This window comes from Sebastes fasciatus, chromosome 12 (genome assembly GCF_043250625.1).
Source record: "Sebastes fasciatus isolate fSebFas1 chromosome 12, fSebFas1.pri, whole genome shotgun sequence".
NCBI classification, from domain to species: domain Eukaryota; kingdom Metazoa; phylum Chordata; class Actinopteri; order Perciformes; family Sebastidae; genus Sebastes; species Sebastes fasciatus.
Genome location: NC_133806.1, coordinates 31,358,575 through 31,376,999, shown reverse-complemented (window position 1 = coordinate 31,376,999; position 18,425 = coordinate 31,358,575). Strand labels below are relative to the sequence as shown.

At 39.4% G+C, this 18,425-nt stretch overlaps 1 protein-coding gene and 1 long non-coding RNA gene across 5 annotated transcripts in view; one reads left to right on the top strand and one right to left on the bottom strand.

Moving 5' to 3' along the window:
* Window positions 1-18,425, bottom strand: part of LOC141779856 (plectin-like) — a 182,201-nt gene that overhangs the window by 115,577 nt on the left and 48,199 nt on the right. The gene's annotated exons all lie outside the window — the stretch shown is intronic.
* LOC141779733 (uncharacterized) lies at window positions 7,432-11,734 on the top strand. Of its 4 annotated transcripts, none has more exons than XR_012596411.1 (4): window positions 7,432-7,779; window positions 9,019-9,086; window positions 9,325-9,426; window positions 11,247-11,734. It is a non-coding gene; the product is annotated as an uncharacterized LOC141779733 (long non-coding RNA). The 4 variants fall into 4 exon arrangements; XR_012596409.1 differs by having other exon boundaries at window positions 7,433-7,779; window positions 9,320-9,426; XR_012596410.1 differs by lacking the exon at window positions 7,432-7,779 and having other exon boundaries at window positions 8,693-9,086.

Sequence of the window (18,425 nt, the reverse complement as noted above, 5' to 3'; positions counted from 1 at the left end):
CTGGCTTTTCACTGAGCTGACCCGCCCACAAGAGGGCTCTTGTAACGCCGTAATGTGGGAAGGAATCACAACAGACATGGCATTTTATATCCATGATGCTGCTCTTTTGTCTGAAGTTCTGAAAAATATTTCCATTTACAAGAAAAGTACCAAGACGCTGCCATAAAGTGCCCTTGTTGAGTCGAGACTTTACTTCCTCAAATCCTGTCATTCCATGCGCTGAGAGGCGAGGACGGGGAGCCGCCCCAGCAGCAGCCTAACAGACAGGTACATGAAGTCAACCAGATCCAAACACAGATATCTGCAGATATAACATTTGATAAGTCATGAACACATTCCCTGTACATGGTTTTTTTCTCTAAGAGTTGTGTACTCCATGCACTTCAGGAATGCTCTCTGGTTGTCTGCGGCACAGTATAATTACTGGAGTATAAAAAAACACTACAAAATGTGACCCGACGTGTCCTTTCATGCAACGATGTGACGAAAATATGCACAGCCTGGCACCGATGCAACAAAACAACTCATATGGTACTGAGTCTGTGCTCAACTCACCCTCACAATGACAACAATACATAGTTTATTATCATGTACAGGTACAAAGGGTGGAGTAGTGAGATATTAGAATGGTTACTTTTAATTATTCCAAGTTTTAATTATGCCCATAGGGTTTTTTTTTTTTTTTCACACAGCATTGTCTGTGAGACTGGAACGAGTCCAAGGCACGCTGGGAGATTATGCACCACACCCAGAGCAGCTGGATTAATAAAATACCAGGTCTGTTAAGGTGCACGTCAAAAGTACAATACACTGGAAGCACTACTAAACGCCCACACTAAGCCACATGATTGAGTTTCCCTTTGACTCAGCTTGTTATGAATGTTTAATATTCAGCTAATCTTAATATAAGCTGTTCATGTGCCGGGTCACAACCACACCCTCAAGTCAAGTGTCCTCGCTGCTGCAGGAGATGTCATTTTACTTTCCTCTCTGCTTGTTCTTATCAGCAAAACTGGACTGGCTTCACATCCTGTTTTTCCACCGTGACACCTACAACTAAAACTCCTGCCGTAAAGAGAGAATAACAGTCCAAACAATGGGCCGCTTCCCTTTCCAAACTGTAATAAAAACCAGTGAGCGGGAGCGGCTCCAACACTGAACAATACAGTGGAGTCATTTACCACTGCTGGCACAAATAAAGGCCTCAAAGAACCGCTGTATGAAAGCCCACAGAAGTAACAGTCGTGGAGAGAGTACATTAACAGTTTGTCCTTGAGGGCGTGTGGCCCATGTGGGGACAAAACAGCACAGCGACTCCAGCCAAAAGCCTATCAGGTTACTCTCCTGACATACTCAGAGAATTGCTTCATGTTTTTCCAACCTCCTCTCATGGTGCAGTCTCGAGCTTTTAAAGACTCAACTGTAATGAATCCATGAGTGAACGTACTGATAAAAGGTGTGGGGCCAGTTGTGTTGCTTGCATACACAATTGCACAGCAGGAAATGGTACGAATAGTAAAAAAAACGAAGCTTGCCAGTGGACGCTGCTCCCCTGCGCAACAGGGAGATTTGATATGAGAGTATCAAATGAATTTAACAGTGGCATGTCCTTTGAAGGGCAAAAGCAAACCAGTCGGATCACCTTTAACAACCTTGCTTTTCTAAAGAGCACCCATGTGAGGTGTGACAAGGCCTCGACAGGAGCGATTACTCACCCTCAGGTGAAGAAATGTGAACCAGTGTTCACTGAAGCTGGAGCAGAGAGATATCTGTACTATCAAACCTCCAGCAAGAAGTCCTGATGTGTAGAAAAAACTCGGGCTGTCAAAGTTAAACGCAAATTCGTTTTAACGTCACTAATTTCTTTAACGCATTAACGCAAATTAGCGTAGTGGGCTCAGTTTTAAAGCTAGAGTGAAGATACTGGCATCATATGAAACTAAAAAACGAAAGTATCCATTGGTACCAACCATGTCATACTAGCTTGTCATGAAGAAGGCTAAATAACGGTCCAAACTTACGCTAAATTTTAGCAAGGAAAAACTGGTTTGGCCATTTTCAAAGGGGTCCCTTGACCTCTGACCTCCAGATATGTGAATGAAAATGGGTTCTATGGGTACCCAGGAGTCTCCCCTTTACAGACATGCCCACTTTATGATAATCACATGCAGTTTGGGGCAAGTCATAGTCAAGTCAGCACACTGACACACTGACAGCTGTTGTTGCCTGTTGGGCTGCAGTTTGCCATGTTATGATCTGAGCCTATTGTTTTATGCTTAATGCAGTACCTGTGAGGGTTTCTGGACAATATCTGTCATTGTTTTGTGTTGTTAATTGATTTCCAATAATAAATATATACATATATTTGCCCACTCCCATGTTGATAGGAAAAAAAATTTATGATTAATTTGCGATTAAATATTTGAATCGATCGACAGCCCTAGTAGAAACACAAGTTTGCCACTGTATTGACACTGGCCGACTGCACACACGTTCTCGTAATTTTTTGCTTTATGAGTAAAGTTCAGAGGAACTGAGCTAGCATTGTTTGTCCCCACCGCACCCTTCAATCACACCCACACATCCATTTCATCAACTGTTGCATTCACTGCACAGCAGATATCCACATTAGCAGACCCCCAACAGAGTCTCAGTGACTCCTTAAACACTGTAAGAAAAACATGCTTTCATTCTTTCACTTAATGGGTCGGCTACTAGTCATCCATCCTGTTGATCTAACAACTTAAAGCCAAACAATGAGGTGACCTGCTCTATTATGGGGGGCCAGGCTACACCCAGGTGTTACGGCCCCTCCACTGGTTTATCAGTCTGGGAGTAAAAGAGTTCCAGATGTACTTCTGAGGAAAATGATGGCCTGTGAGGACAGGTCTTGACCCAGCCCTTCTGATTCCTGAGAACTCTTTCCAGACAGCGAAAAACATGTGTTGAAGTGAGTAAGTGTTTTAAGAGCATAATACAGAATGTCTAACACTGGACTAGTAATAAAACTATGTCATTGGTTTCAAGCTCAAACATCCAACAACCATCTGTCTCATAAAGGCTTGAATTCATGCAGTACTTATTAGTTCAGATGCTGGAGGATGACCATCCTCCGACAACAAGGAAACCACAGAAGAAGAGGCACTCACCTGAAAAACAGACAGAGAGACAAGGTATTATTAGTATAATCAGACCTGTGGTAAATACAAATAGACGTATGCAACGTTATATAACACTCATAACAGTGGGCAAAATATAAAGATGGGTTAAGTTAACATATACGCTTTACTCCATTTCTTATAGACACATCAGTTCAGCTGTAATCAGCAGAGTTAAATAACAGAGAAACTGGTCTTCCACATGTGATGCATTAGCAGAGATACTTGCAAATTCAGTCAGATGGGTGCATTTTTTCTCCACATGCTGGAACACTCTGGTTTTTACTAGCTGTCCGACAAAGAGCTGAGTTACAACTTCATTATCATGCTTGAACCTTTGCGTGAGTTTAAGTCTGCTGAAGTGATTTTTTTGCACCAAAAGAGAGAGGAGAGATCTTGATCTTGTAAATCCTGCTGAACGGAGGATTAAGCGAGATAAATCCCTGGATATGAGCAACGCTTCCAGGAGGTAAACTCAAGTTAACTGGCTAATATCACCACCTACTGGACGAAGAGAACAAAAGCAAGTTTGGTGCTGCAAAGCATGATAGCTAATTATTACTACTGGGTCACCACCATACTCTAAACTATTTCAAATGCCTTGGCACCAAATCTCCCATATTCATTTAGTATATACAATAATTAATGTGGACAAACTGAGACGAAGATAACTTCTACGACATCATAATTATTTGATTAGTGTCATAATTCATCAAGCACAGGCTCGCTACATATATAAAGGGAGTATTGGTCCTGAATATCCACAACCTGATCTGGTTTATAGTGTCTTAATGAATAACGTTGAAAGTCCCTGTGGTGGAATGTAACTAAGTACATTTACTCAAGTACTGTACTTAAGTACAAATTAGAGGTACTTGTTTTTTACTCAAGTATTTCCATTTTATGCTTCTTTCTACTTCTACTCCAGTACATCACAGAGGCTAATATTGTACTTTTTACTCTACTTTATTTATCTGACAGCTTTAGTTACTTTAGGGATTACAATTTTTCATCCCCTTCCTGTCCAGTGAAAACTTTTTTTATCTCCACATGTGTTGAATTTGAATGTTTGTGATAAACTGAAGGATGAACTGTTCCTTTATGTGTTGAGAAAATTCTCCTACTTCTTTAAGTAATAATAATATTTAAAGACCCTCTTGGATCAGCTGGAAAATGCATCATCACAAAGCTGAAAACAGGCTGTTTTTCTGACACCATGAAAAGTTGACTTTTTTTAGAGATGCGTGGTTCTCACAGGACGGAGACACTAAAAAAGACATGATGATCTTATAGAACATGATGCATTGCTGTAGATTAAACTACCTAACAGGATATAAAGGAGTTAAAACATCTACAGCAAAATGCATCATACACACTAATGCAGCAGTAATATTAATCCAGAAACATCATATATAATAGTAAAACACTGACAGGGAACATTTTACTGCACAATGAGTACTTTTACTTTTGATACTTTTAGTAGATTTCACTTGTAGTGGCGTATTTTCACAGTGTGGTATTAGAACTTTTACTTAAGGATCTGAATACTTCCTGCACCACTGGAAGTTGCTGTTTTTCATTCTCATAACATCGACAAGATACACATTTTCTCCAATGCTCAATAAGATAATGACTAGAAGTGCAACACAGTAAACAAGATGTGGTGTTCAAGCTCCAGAAAAATAGACTGTTAGATCTTAAAAATGTTCCAAACCTCCTCAGTGAGGAGAGTATTTCAGATGAAGGGATCCGATTTTACAGCTGTCCTTCACCCAGGGGTCATTCCACTCTGCCCCCAACACTTACCACCCACATCGCCCCGCTAGCTGCTACTGTGTAAGAGACATACCCCCCACAGAAGCACCAACACAGCTTCCTGTGCATGTGAGTCACATATGAATACCGGCTACCGACCATCAGCCCTGCTAGTGTTTCTTCTGGGTAACCAACACTGTGTTAAATCATCACCTCATGACATCGATGATCTAAAAACAGGAGCTGTCGAACTTTTGGTATGGTTCTCAGCAGCTGACTGTCACAAGTGTTTATGGTGAATATTTATGGTAAATATTCTACATGAATCATTAAGTTATGGTGAGGATAATAACATTTTAGTGGACGGGTTTTATGGATTTACACTATTTATCCCACATTCACAAATACTTCACATTCTGCGGATCATTTTAAATGGTTATGTCTTCTTCTCCTCCTTCCTGCTTATTCCAGACACACATTATGACCAATAGGAGAAAAAAATAACAACAACAAAAGATAAGTAAATAAGGATAGGGTATGAAAAGAGATATTTAAAACTACACTAGAATGATTTTTCTGTAAAAATACTAAATAATTTTCAGTTGAAATCACAGCCGATGATGAAGCCTATAGGGCTGCAACTGACAATTATTTTCATTATCAATTAATTAGTCAAATATTGTGATGTCTTTTGCTGCAAATTAAGTTTCTGTCGATCAACTGACTAATCATTTAGTCCCTTTCAAAGTGAAGAGAAACAAATTAAAAACTTAATATCTGGACACTAACAGTGGCTCTTTATCATCTCCAAATGTCCTACTAAGTATGGAGACATCTACAGGAGTTACAACAACGTCTATTTGAAAGCTTGCCTGCCAATTGTGTCGCTCTAATGATAACAGACATGTGATAACAGCTGCTGCCAGAATCCCATGTCATGTTGAAGTTTGTGAACTCGTCAGCTAAATTTTTAAATACAGAACAACAGGATGTGAGAGGAAGCATCCTGAAAGAGCAGTCAGACTCTCCTCTGGAAACATCCCATGCTCACATTTCCTGGATGGACAGTCTGCTGCCGGATAGTGGCATATTCAAAATATGTGTATCAAGGACAACAGAGCAGTAGAGCAGTACATAGAGAAATTCATTGGAAGTAAATGAGGTCCAGGTTTAACAACAGCAAAACTATATAAAGAATCTGTTTAAAAACTCTCACACAACTCGTGCACTATAATCCAAGTCTCCTTTATCCAGTAGCATGCTCACTACTTCCCAAACACATGTATTTTTGCACAAAATCGTACTATTTAAAACACTTCCGCCACTGCCGTCTCATGCTGGCGCAGGCGCGCTGCGAGTCCGTTTGGGAAGTAGTGAGCATACGACCGGATACACAAGACTTTTATACTGCATGAGTTGTGTGAGAGTTTGTAAACAGATTTAAACCTGGACCCCATTTACTTCAGTTCATCAAGCATTTACTCTGTTTTTTGATTCCCTATTCACCGAGGAGGCATGCGAGAAAAACAAAGTTTTCTCCAAGAATTCAAGGTAACATGCGCTGCATAATTGATATACAAATGGTCATTTTAAGGGTGAAGTATTCCTTTAAATGCTATGGAAAAAATCTAGTAAGTGGACCTTGTGTTAAAGGGTTACTCCAGCTAAATAATACTCGACATCCATAAAGTTGGAGGACTTCCAAGAGACAAGAACAATTTCAAACAAAATTTAAAATTAAAGAAGCAGAGGCCAAGATATCCTGACCTTTAGTCCCTAGAGTCAAGCTTAAAAAAACACTGGATCCTACAATTCCCATAATGCAACGCAGCCGAGTCAGTTAATAGATCTTCCATTGACTTTTAATTCCCCTCTTCAAACTCAATGTAATCTCAGGTTTTCTGATACATATTTGTTTAAAGTTTCAAGCCTAACTCAATATAACCCCGATGACATCATCAGGAAAAGCAACCCTGATGACATCATGTGGTTAGTTTTCTCAGACTTAAGAAAGCTCCTCAGAAGACAATTATACATTGTTTTCCACAGACTGAATAGGACTAACTATGACAAAAACAATGTTCTTTATATGTGTAAAATAGTGGGAGTGCCACATTAAGATCATTTTGTCCCATGTTGTAAAAGAAATGCAGGGTCCATAGCTCCTGTTTTGGTGCAACAGACTCTTTGGTTTCCCACTAGGGGGTGGAGACTGCAATCTACCCCTGTCCAACGACAACCTAACACACATCCCACCATGAATACAGTCTCAGAAACCTGCCCTTGGCTTTTCCTCTCCGTTCTGCTGCAGTGTCGGGAACACTGGTCCCTGCCAGGCAGACGGACGTCCACCGGCCAAGCTCTCAGACAGTAACACACAGTGTTCTACTTCTTCTCCCTCTGTGGGAGGTCTTTGAATCGTGCTGCGGCCTGATGGAAGCTCAGTGGGAAATTCTTCCTCGGTAATCCCAGAGAGTGTGACAGCAAAAGGCCTTTTGAGTGAGAGAGAAATCCCTTCCCTGTGGGCTCCAGACTGAGAGTCAGCAGCACGACAACATCCCACTCAGCAGAGCACACACAGGGGGTAATATACCGTACTGCTCAGGCTGCTGAAACGGGAATAAACTGGCAAATTAGGCAGCCGCTAGTGAAGACAAGACAGTAAATCTCTTCAGGATTACATCCACAGTCAGCATCCACTCACTACTGAGTTACACCTCGAAAGGTTTAATCCATCTGTGATGCAGCATTATGAGATCAGAGGTTAATGCAGAGCCCTCTCTGTCAGTAGTAGAGCGTTAATTACGAATGGTTGTCTGAGCTGTTTTAGCACTGCACTTACAGACGACCACGCATCAGTCAAACAGTGAGTAAAGTACTATGACATCACTTTCTTCATGATTTTTGATTTACTGTTACACCGTATTGCTTAATCTTTGGATAATGCATAAAACTGTACAATCATATTGTGTTTGATTATTTTTTATCAAAGCTGTAAGGCGTGCAACACTTCAACAGATAACTCTTTTAGAAATTCTGTGAATGAACACAATAATTTAATGCATGAAAAAGTGTGTTCAGACACCTTAAAGGGATAGTCTGGGTGTTTTGAAGTGGGGTTGTATGAGCTACTTATCAATAGTTAGTGTATTACCTACAGTTGATGATGGTCAACTGAACTGAACTGAAAGTGAAACTTATCTTTGCTCTCTTCAAAACCAGCAGACTTCGTTGACAAAAACAATATAGATACGGTTCACTTTCAGTTCAGTTCTCAGTCGGAAAATATTCTAAATATAGCGTAAACTTAAAGGGATATTGATTTTTTTATGTGAGCCTTTCTTTTAGGTGGCTAAACTACGTTTTTCTGCCGTCCCCGTCCACAGCATTGCATTGCTTTGCTCCTGTGTCGGTACTTCCGTTTCTCCTGGGGGCGTGTCGACTGTCATCTACTGTAGGTAATACACGGACTATGAATACGTACAACCCCACTTCAAAACACCCAAACTATCCCTTTAAAAAGGGGCCTTTGTGGACAACTGCTGTTTAGAACTATACATGTGAAAGCTTTTATTACATGGCAAAACACTGGGTTTAGCTACAATCTCAGATTTCAATCTGTGGCAGAATAATAAAATATTTGTAAGCAAACATACAGTACGTTATTAGTGTGAGATTTGTTCAATAAAGGAATAGTTCACTCAAAAACAATATGAAATGCATATGGTACTCACCTCCAGGCTTTCTATGGTCTGAGAAAAAGTTTTTCTAGAATGGCGTTGAGGAGAGCGGAGCGCCCCAAATACAGTATGAAAGCACATCAGTGCAAACAGACTTCACTGGATGACGAACGACAGACAGCGAAAAAGGATATACAAAGGGAATTTGTTCAAATTCTTTCACTGGAAATACTTTGTTATGGTGTTGTTTGTTTGCAAAATTAGTTGTGTTTGGCTTTCCATGGTTACAAGACATTTTTCAATGGTTACAATACACATGGATAATGCTGTACTGGAAGTTGTTCAGTCGTTCTATAACCTTTTTTGTTGTCTTTTGTTCGGCCTCCGTCGAAGTCTGTTTGCACTGATATGCTTTCATTTTTCAGGTGCTCCGCTCTCCTTAATGTCATTCAATAGAAAAGTATTTCTGAGACCATAAGGAGCCTAAAGGGAGGTGAGTGCTAAATACAATTTATATTGTTTTTGGGTGAACTATTCCTTTAAGGTTTGGTTCCTGTAAAATGTCACCTCTTTTGTGAAGAATTAAACAAACAAAGCCCCGACAATTTGAGGAAAATAACATGTTTTGAGGATCGGTATGAAGACATTAAACACTTGGTCCACTATGATACAGTACACACAATCATTACCAGCTTTAAAGCACGTTGTCTTGTGTTTCCCTGCAAGCACAGACAAGAAAAGCAAATAGGCTACAAAGTATGGATGACACAGGGATCCAGTGACAAACACATAAGACAGAGAAGAAAATGTTCTTCAGGCTCTAAAGAGCAAAGGTATGTCGGTTCAAAATGTCAAGTGGTTTCAGCCTCATGGGGTCTTCTTCATTACAGAAGACACGTGGAGGCAAGATTACTGCTGTTGCACTGTACAATTGTTTATGCTTCTCTTACTGTATTACTCAGTGACCCAGGGCCACTCTACAGGACTTTAAATACACTCTGCATTAGCCACTTCTGATGTTATTATTTACATCTTTCATCAGCTTTGATTTGACCTTTCTACCCATGTTACTACCAGGTAGCTGCTAAGCTAAATATACACATTTACTCATTATATTTTTTGATAAATTTAGATATATTTAGGACTGCAACTGACAGTTACTTTCATAACAATTAATGATAGATTATTTTTTTAATTAACTGATCAATTATTTAGTCTACAAAATGTCCAGAAAAGAGAAAATGACTAGTTCTTAGATAAGAGTCAAATCGCTTGTTTTGTCCGACCAACAGTCTAAAACCCAGAAGTATTCCATTTCTTATAAATATATATAGATATATATACTGCATATATAGATATAAAACATTAAAAAGTGGCAAATCCTCACATTTGAGAAGTTTGAACCAGCAAATATTTTGGACTTTTTAATTGATGAATTGCTTAAACAATTACTATTATTATATGAATATTGTTGATGATAATCAATTAATTGTTTCAACACTTGTTATACATAAAGGATAATGCACAGCGAGCCGGTCATTGTTGTGAAAGAATCCCAGAAAGGGCGATGCTGCTGATGCGTCGGGGTGCATTCTTTCACAACAATGGCCCACTAGCTAATTCCCGCTTATTACGTGGCTACTTACTTAAGAAATCAATATTTTGGCGCAAAAACGGTCCGCCAGAGTCCAACATCAGAGCTGTGCCCATAGCAACGGTCTGTTATACATAGCAACGGTCTTTAATACAGAACTCACAGACCGCAGAACGCCGTGATTGACCAATTAGAATTGATAATTCAACACAGCCGTGTAATAATAACTTTTAACAATGCTCATTTATCACTCTTTCACCAGACAGAACAGCACAACATTCATACAGTTTGTATCCCCTGAGGCTATGCACAGCTGTAGTATAATGTGTTCATTGTTGCATAATGTCAGAGCTGCTGGATGATCAACTCTAACACTATGAAATTCCAACATAGTCTCCTTGGATTCTGACATTTGCAACCATATAAATCCCCATCCGACAGAACAAGAGAATATCAATGATGAAACGCTCTTCCCAGATATATTCTCCATCACATGCACAATGTACATGTGCAAATATGCATTGCATTTTTATTTCTGTTTCTGTATAACATTCGTATATGTGTCAGTTTAGGTCATGATATTAATATAAAATGTAAATCAAGATATAGCACGTCTTCTGGAAGTTCAAATAAGAATAAATGTACATATCAAATAACCACATGGGCACGTCTGGTTCAGCTTAATTCAGAAATATAAATACCAAATCAAGGGACTGCACCACATTGATGCAAAAATTGACGCATTGATTTGCAACATAACCTGGTTCAATACCACTAGAGAGACTTGAGGAATAACTGCCCTTCAATGGTACGGCAAAATCTTGACATTTTGACACATTTTCAGTGCTGCATATCGTCACATTATCCAACCCGACACCTGTAATGTGTTTGCTGCTGCTTTATAGTCTGACCTATGTGCAGTCCCACCCACAACCCAGAAATGCTCTCTCTCTCTCTCTCTCGCTCTCTCTCTCTCTCTCTCTCTCTCTCTCCGTCTGCCCTCCACCTGTATCACTTTACCTGTTGGCTTCACTACCTGTCTCCTTTCTCTCCTTTCAGCTGTACAGCAGTACACACTAACGGCGTGACTTACCTTTGCTCGAGCAGAAGAGATCCATGCTGAACATTTACAGTAACGTCCAAAGAACTTTGGAACTTCAAGAGTTGCTGCAGCGACTTCCCCCCCTCGCCGACAGCTTTCCTTCACACAACTCTCTTCTTTGTGATCTGAATGTGTCACGCCGGATCTTTGACTTTCTCTCACTATCTCTGATCGTTCTTCGCTCTCCCTTTCTAACACGTCCCGCTGTGTAGATCCACAGAATGGGAGTCACCCCCTCCACCCTCACCCCACCCCACCTCCTCCTCCTCCTTCACAGGTCAGAGCCGCCCTCCATAATAATACCTCTGTTCGTGTGTATGTGTGTGTGAGCAGCGCTGAAGTGTTTGAAAAAGAGCTAAAATTTCAGAGCAGCAACAAAAGGCAAACAAGGGGCGTAAAGTTGAAAGGAAGAACAAAGAGCACGAGTGAGAGGCTCAAATTAAATCGGGCACAAGCGCTCTGTGTTCCTGCTGGAATGACAGATGAGATGTTTAATTCAATAATTACAGTCACATTAGGGTATGTTATGAGGCTAAATGTGAGGGTTTCCGTGCAGCTTTGTGGGGAACAAAAGGCATTTTCACCATCTAACGTGACAGCGTGTCAAATTATCTGCAGAGAAAGAAAAAAAGAGTGTAGAGACAGAAGTCTTTTTCTGATCAGAGAGACAACAGCATTACAGATTACACAGACAGCTGGGCTGCAGCATTTAAATGCACGGGACCAGTGACACACACACTGTAGTGTCAATGACATGGCTTTGAGCCAACACTGTATATGCATTGTGTAATATACTGTAAAGAGAGGACGTGTGTGTGTGTGTGTGTGTGTCAGTGAGTGAAAGAGTGTCAAAGTTATATATAGAATATGTATGCAACCAGGCCATCTAACTAGGTCTACTAAAACTCATCAGGCTTGTGATGTTAAAGCTGCTGCAGGAGGATGCATTACAGCCACTAAAAGTCCAACATGCACAACGAATTATATCCTTCATGTAGTGTCAATAAATAGCAGTTGTAGTTATATTAGTATATGGCGGTGTGGTGTTAAAGCTGTCTGGTCAAGCAGGTGTTTGACTGAATGTGTTCTGTGCACAGTGTTAATGATTAACACGTATTCTTAAATTGCAGCATAGCACCACACACATTAACCCAACCAGGAGATATCAAGTGTGAATGAAGCCCAAGGACAAGGCTTCAGTTACAAGAGACTACCATGGCTTTTTGGTCATAATAATTACTTTATTAAAGCTGATAATGTTCCTTAGTAGGTACTTAAACAGTAGTTCTACGTTAATTAGACATGAAAGTTTAGTCCTATAAAATGGTTAAGCTTTTCTTTGTTCTGTAAGTGTTCTCTGAGTCTGATCAGCCCACTAATCCTCCTCTGAAAGCCAAAAGTTCATTCGTTAAGAGTTGAGTCCTGTTCCTTGAAAAAAATCAACAGTGCAGCACTCCTACAGCGTACAATAAAAACCCATTATCTCTAATGCATTTCCTTTAACAGCCAGTCAAGTACATACAGATGTTTGCTTTTTATTATTTCATTGTATCTGTATGGTGTATGTGTGGATATTACCAGGCCTATCAGCTGCACAGCAAAAATAGCACATAGAGTGTATAACACTACAGTGTATGGTGAAGTCCCTGAGTGCATTTCCTAATTGTTGTATCCATTCAGCAAGTTAAAGTCCCTCAGGTCCACTAACCAGTGTCTGATGCCCTCTGTGCTCTACTTAAAATGAGGGCAGACTGTGCATCGCTCCTAAACCTGAAGTATAGTTTTTAAACTAGCATACCTCTTCCTATTAAACCATCCAATCATGTATATCCCTTTGATTTTTTAAGCAGTTTTTTAACTTTTCTTTTCTATTTTTTGCTATTTGTCCTACATTATTCTTGATTAAATTGTATTGTGTTGTTCTTGTGCCTTGTGACTCTCCTGTCTGTCTGACATTTTTGTGCTTAAAACATTTCAACTTTAAACAGTTTTAATTTTTAAAAGTGCTATATAAATAAAGCTTTACTAATATTCCATTCAACTGTTCTACCATATAGGTCTAGTTCCCACCTGTGCAATATATGTAATGTTGGTATAGATGCAGACAGCTAATAAACTTTGATACCTTTTCTTATTTATTATAACACTGTTTGGGTCTCTGTGTTATCTCAAGGACAACTTCAACTTTAATCTAGAAAACAAGTGCAATTTATTTTGTAATATCATTTTCAAACAGCTGTGCTGTTACATTATTTACTGCAGCTGATAGAAAGCTTCCTGATTGTAATACCATTGTCTCAAGTGGAAACAAGTTTTCATGTCACATGACAGAAACCTGCTTCCTTTAATCATCAAACAAAAGTTTTTTTTAGAAATGCACAGAAAGTTAGATACTTATTTCATCCATAGAAGATTGGCCAGTAATGCATACTGATGTACATGCAATTAGCCATTATATTACAGCAATATTCAGCATTTAGCATAGTTGATATTATATATTTAAAGCTGCACTTATTATTTTTATATTAATGATGGATCGAATGGTTACGTGTTATATGAAAGGTGAATCATTGCCCCACTCTGTAGTTCTCCTGAGCTCTACGGAGTATTTAAGCACCTTTTAGCTCATTGTTTTGGCTCATTTCACCATTTTCGAAACAGAAAAGGAGAAAGAAAATTGCTGTCAGATCCCAAGTAACAAGACTCCACATGGATACCATTGTTGCTGTGTCTCTACTGGATGTATAAATAGGCAACTTTATGCTAATAATATGTCAGTGTTGTGTTTACAGCTTGTTGTGCTGCCCCCCAGTGGCCAAACGTATCAGTTATTACAGGTTTAAGGAATAACTTTCTGATACCAATAAAACTATACTGCTTCCTTAACTAGCACTTGGCTCACTGATGTTTCCAAACCACCCACTTGCTTTTGTGACTCTAGTGGCATCACCCACTCAGGACCCAGAGCTACAAGCTCACACAGTTTTCACGTCTTGAGCAAATACAGTCAATGTGTGTCAATGCTTCTCTTAGTTTCTGTCTGGTCATGTTGGCCATGAGGGAGACACTAAGTCAAATCACAGCTGTGGAGCTGCCTGACTATACAGTGAGGTCTTTCCCCTGGGTCTCACTATCACCAAATATAGCTCAACAACAGAAGAGGGAAGGGGGAAACTACCCATGATGCATTTCCTAGCAGGGATGCGGGGATAACCATGTCACAGGAATGTCCTGAATTGTGCACAAATTGCTTAAGGGACTGTGGAGAAGGGCGTGAAACCAGATACATGCACAAGTAGTGCTGATGTGCCAGGTTACAGATGTGAGAATAACAATGTGGAAGTTTTGCATACATTAAAAATATATCAGAATGTACATGTACTGTATACGGCTTGGTAGGGGAGATCCAGGACACGGTGCTGTTGTACCACAGCTGTTACATGCTAGAGAAACCCTGACACATGATAAACAGCAGAGGAATTTAATGTAATTCCCATGTGGTAGACTACCAGGAACAATACGGGGGAAGAACTATTTCATAAGTCAACAGTCCCACAATCCATTGTCCTGCCCTTTCTTCTAACAGACCACACAGTTTGATAATAATCAGACTTTACTCCCATGCCTAATAATGAATGTTGCATTCTCACTGAAGACCTGTAAATATCTTGGTGTGGTTGGAGATGTTGAAGACGTTCAATCATTGTTGATTGTTGGAACATTTTTGTATTAAGCCCCCAACTTCAAATGATCACTCTCTGTGTACCAATGGAGTTTCTCCCAAGTTACTATACCCGTTTAATTTTGTGCAAATAGGATAAATCTATGATGTCAGAAGTAAATAGAAACTCCACTTTGTGATATAAGCTCTTAATGTACAAGTTTTTTTGTTAGAAAGCGGCTACAATAAATATTTCAATAATAGCAATGGATCACGTGTCTGCTTGCATGTGAAAGTGGTCTTTCGCATGACGGACCCATAGTGATTTATCTCCCGACTCTGCAGTTCCAGTCAGCTCTACAGAGCTTTATAGCATCTTTCAGCACATTGTTTTGGTTTTCCGTCCCAAAACTTTACTATTGGTGATCGTAACGGAGCATTTAGCAGCTAAAGACCCAAATATTTCCGTCTGGAGGTGGTGGAGACCAAAAACAGAGCTAAAAGAAGAGTGAACATTGGACTTACATTCACCAGGTGGCCAGAAACACAACTTCAAATGAATGCTAATGTTGCTCTGAGTCTGTTGGATGAGACAGTTTGCTAGCATGTAAGCCAAATCTTCTTCTTTGGAACAATTGCTCTCCACTCAAGAGCCAAAGCACACTAAAATAGTTTAAATGTGCCCTGCATATTAATAGTACATTCACTACTGGATACTTTTACACTATTATTTGAACACCTTTAACTACATCACACTCTGATGATGAATTGATGTCCTGTTGAAACATTGCAGCATAAAGGGAGGAATGGTCTTCACTTTATATTTAGCCTCTTGAAGTCCTTCAGGGTGCTGCAGGCCAGGAGACAAATCCTTAGGATTTGCATAGAAAGTGGCCAATTACATTGTTGTCTCTTGTCAGTAGGACAGTTGCCAATCAGTTAATACAAGGAAAATGTAACAAGAAAATAGATGAGTGCTGGTATGTGAATGCTATGAGTCAGTGCAACCTATCCACATCATAGTTTGTTTTTAGCTGGTTCTTTTCACAAATTTCGTCTCTGTGTTCTTGATCTTAGGAAGATGGTCATCAACTGAAGAAAACCATTATTCACAAGGACATTCAACTTTGCATTTTTAGTTTAAATAACCAGTGACTTAAGTTGTGGGGAGCGTGTGCAGTCTAAACGTATGAGTCATTTGCTTGTGGTCAGAAATGCAGCCTATCAGACTTTGAGTTGTCTGTTGATCATGCATCGTTTTTGATAAATAAATAAATTAGGCTAAATAAACAGAGATTGGTGAGTGAGTCATTTCCTGTCTGAACTAACTGCTAGTTTAATAAGCTGCTGTTTAGTCTCTTCTACCAGCCAACCGTGAGAAAATCAAACACTGGCTATGGATGCAGATTGAGAGAAAAGCACACACCCAACCTGTATAATAATAATGACTTATCTTCACACTTGAAGTTCATGGGGCCTGCTGCCGATCATTCCTTTAAGTTCAGAGTCAAATCACAAACTCTCCTCCTAAATTCTTGCCTTATTTTCATCCGAGCTTTAATAAACCTGAGTCTCATCATTCCATTCCTCTGACACGCAGCTTTTGTCAAACAGTTTGTTGCCTTTTTTGGCATTTCTGGCAGCTGGCTGTCTCTGATCAAAGACTAAATGTTTGTGGCCAGAGTATCATCATGTCTTTCTTTAGAACTGCAGCCAAGTTGGATTACTTTGAGTTTATCCAGGCTACTGTAACACTAAAAAAGCAAACATATCCATTTCAACACAGATAAGCAGTAGAGGAAAGGAACTAAGTGCATTTACTCTACTGTACTTTAGTACAATTTAAATGTGTTTGTACTTTACTGGAGTATTTCCATTTTATGCTACTTTATACTTCTACTCCTCTGAAGTTCAGAGGGGAATATTGTACTTTATAACCTCCACTACATTTATTTCAAAGCTTCAGTTAATTTGCAGATTCACATTATTCATACAAAATATGATAAACAGATATATTTTGATGTATTATTAAAGAATAAACTACACCACATTATTAGTATATAAAAACAAATTAGCTCCACTTTTAACAGCTGCAACATTAAAGTGATACAAACATTAATGGATCAATAATTATTATCATAGAAATTACTCTGAAGTGGGCCATTCTGCATAATGAGTATTTTGACATTTGGTACTTTAAGTATATTTTGATGATAATACTTTTGTACTTTTACCACGGAGTACTTCTTCCACCACTGCAAAGGAGTACGGCTGCACAGCAGCACATTGGTGACAGGGTAAGTAACACGTTTTAAGTCATATCGACAGTCTCCATTAAAGCAGCTACAACTTCCTGAGTTTTCAAAAGCCTCTTGCAACTTTTCCTTCCTTTCTTTGTACTCTCTGTTTCTCTGACATGGATCCAATATAGCAGCACTTACAACAAACAATTGCTAGTAAAGAGAGTAAAAACAAACTGCAGATTTCTGCAACAGTATCTGGAAATGATGTCATTCACAGAGTACTAGAGACTACTGGCTGTAAAACCATCTAGCCTAGTACTTCCCAGCACCATCATTATCGCTGCATTTATTCATGCAATTATGTAAATTTACATAAGCTGATTGCATTTACTGTCCTCTACCCTGCAGCTCCGTGCTATCGGCTCAGATTTGGTCAATTGCTGTACAGCACAAAACAGGAAGAGGTCACTGTTCTGCCAATGCATATAAAGCTAAATTACAGTTAATGATATAGAGCATAGTGTAAATCCAGGCAGAACAATAAACACATGCATTAATTAATTAGAATGGGCTGCATCATTCATGCTTCACCAGCTGCTTGGCGACCAGCTGACTAGTAATGTCTGAATCATATCCATACAGGAGTAAAGCATGGCCATTTAGATTAGTTCTTCCAGCACACTCATTGTTGCTGCTCAGATTTGTTGAGAGCTCCCTCAAAGAGCGCAGCCTTTTCTACCACATCTAACTGAATAACTACTTGAGAAACACAAGTGTCCCTGAAATTCTAGTAATGGCAAAAGGTGAAAGAGAAAAAGACTGATGGAAAATTAAAAAAAAATGTGGCTTGAATTCAATCCACCACTTTGGTCCAGACTGAAAACTGACTATGGTGATGACTTGACTTCTCCTCCAGCGCCACCAACGAGGTTGACATTTGTAGTTTTGAGTTAAATGTCTCCACAGCTATTGGATGGATTGCCATTCAAGTCCTAGCCCAGGCCTATTCAGTTGGTGGCCGGTGGTACGAATTAGGGATGCACTGATACCGGATTGGATATCAGGCAGATACTGACTCAAATAGCTGGCTCGGGTATTGGTGACAATGTGGACGATCTATTCAATTCAATTCTATGTTTATATAATATATACATTACATGCGGAAATTTTAATTCCTGTTAAGTTGCTGCTGCACGATTTATTATTTAAATACAATTCAGTAAATGTATATC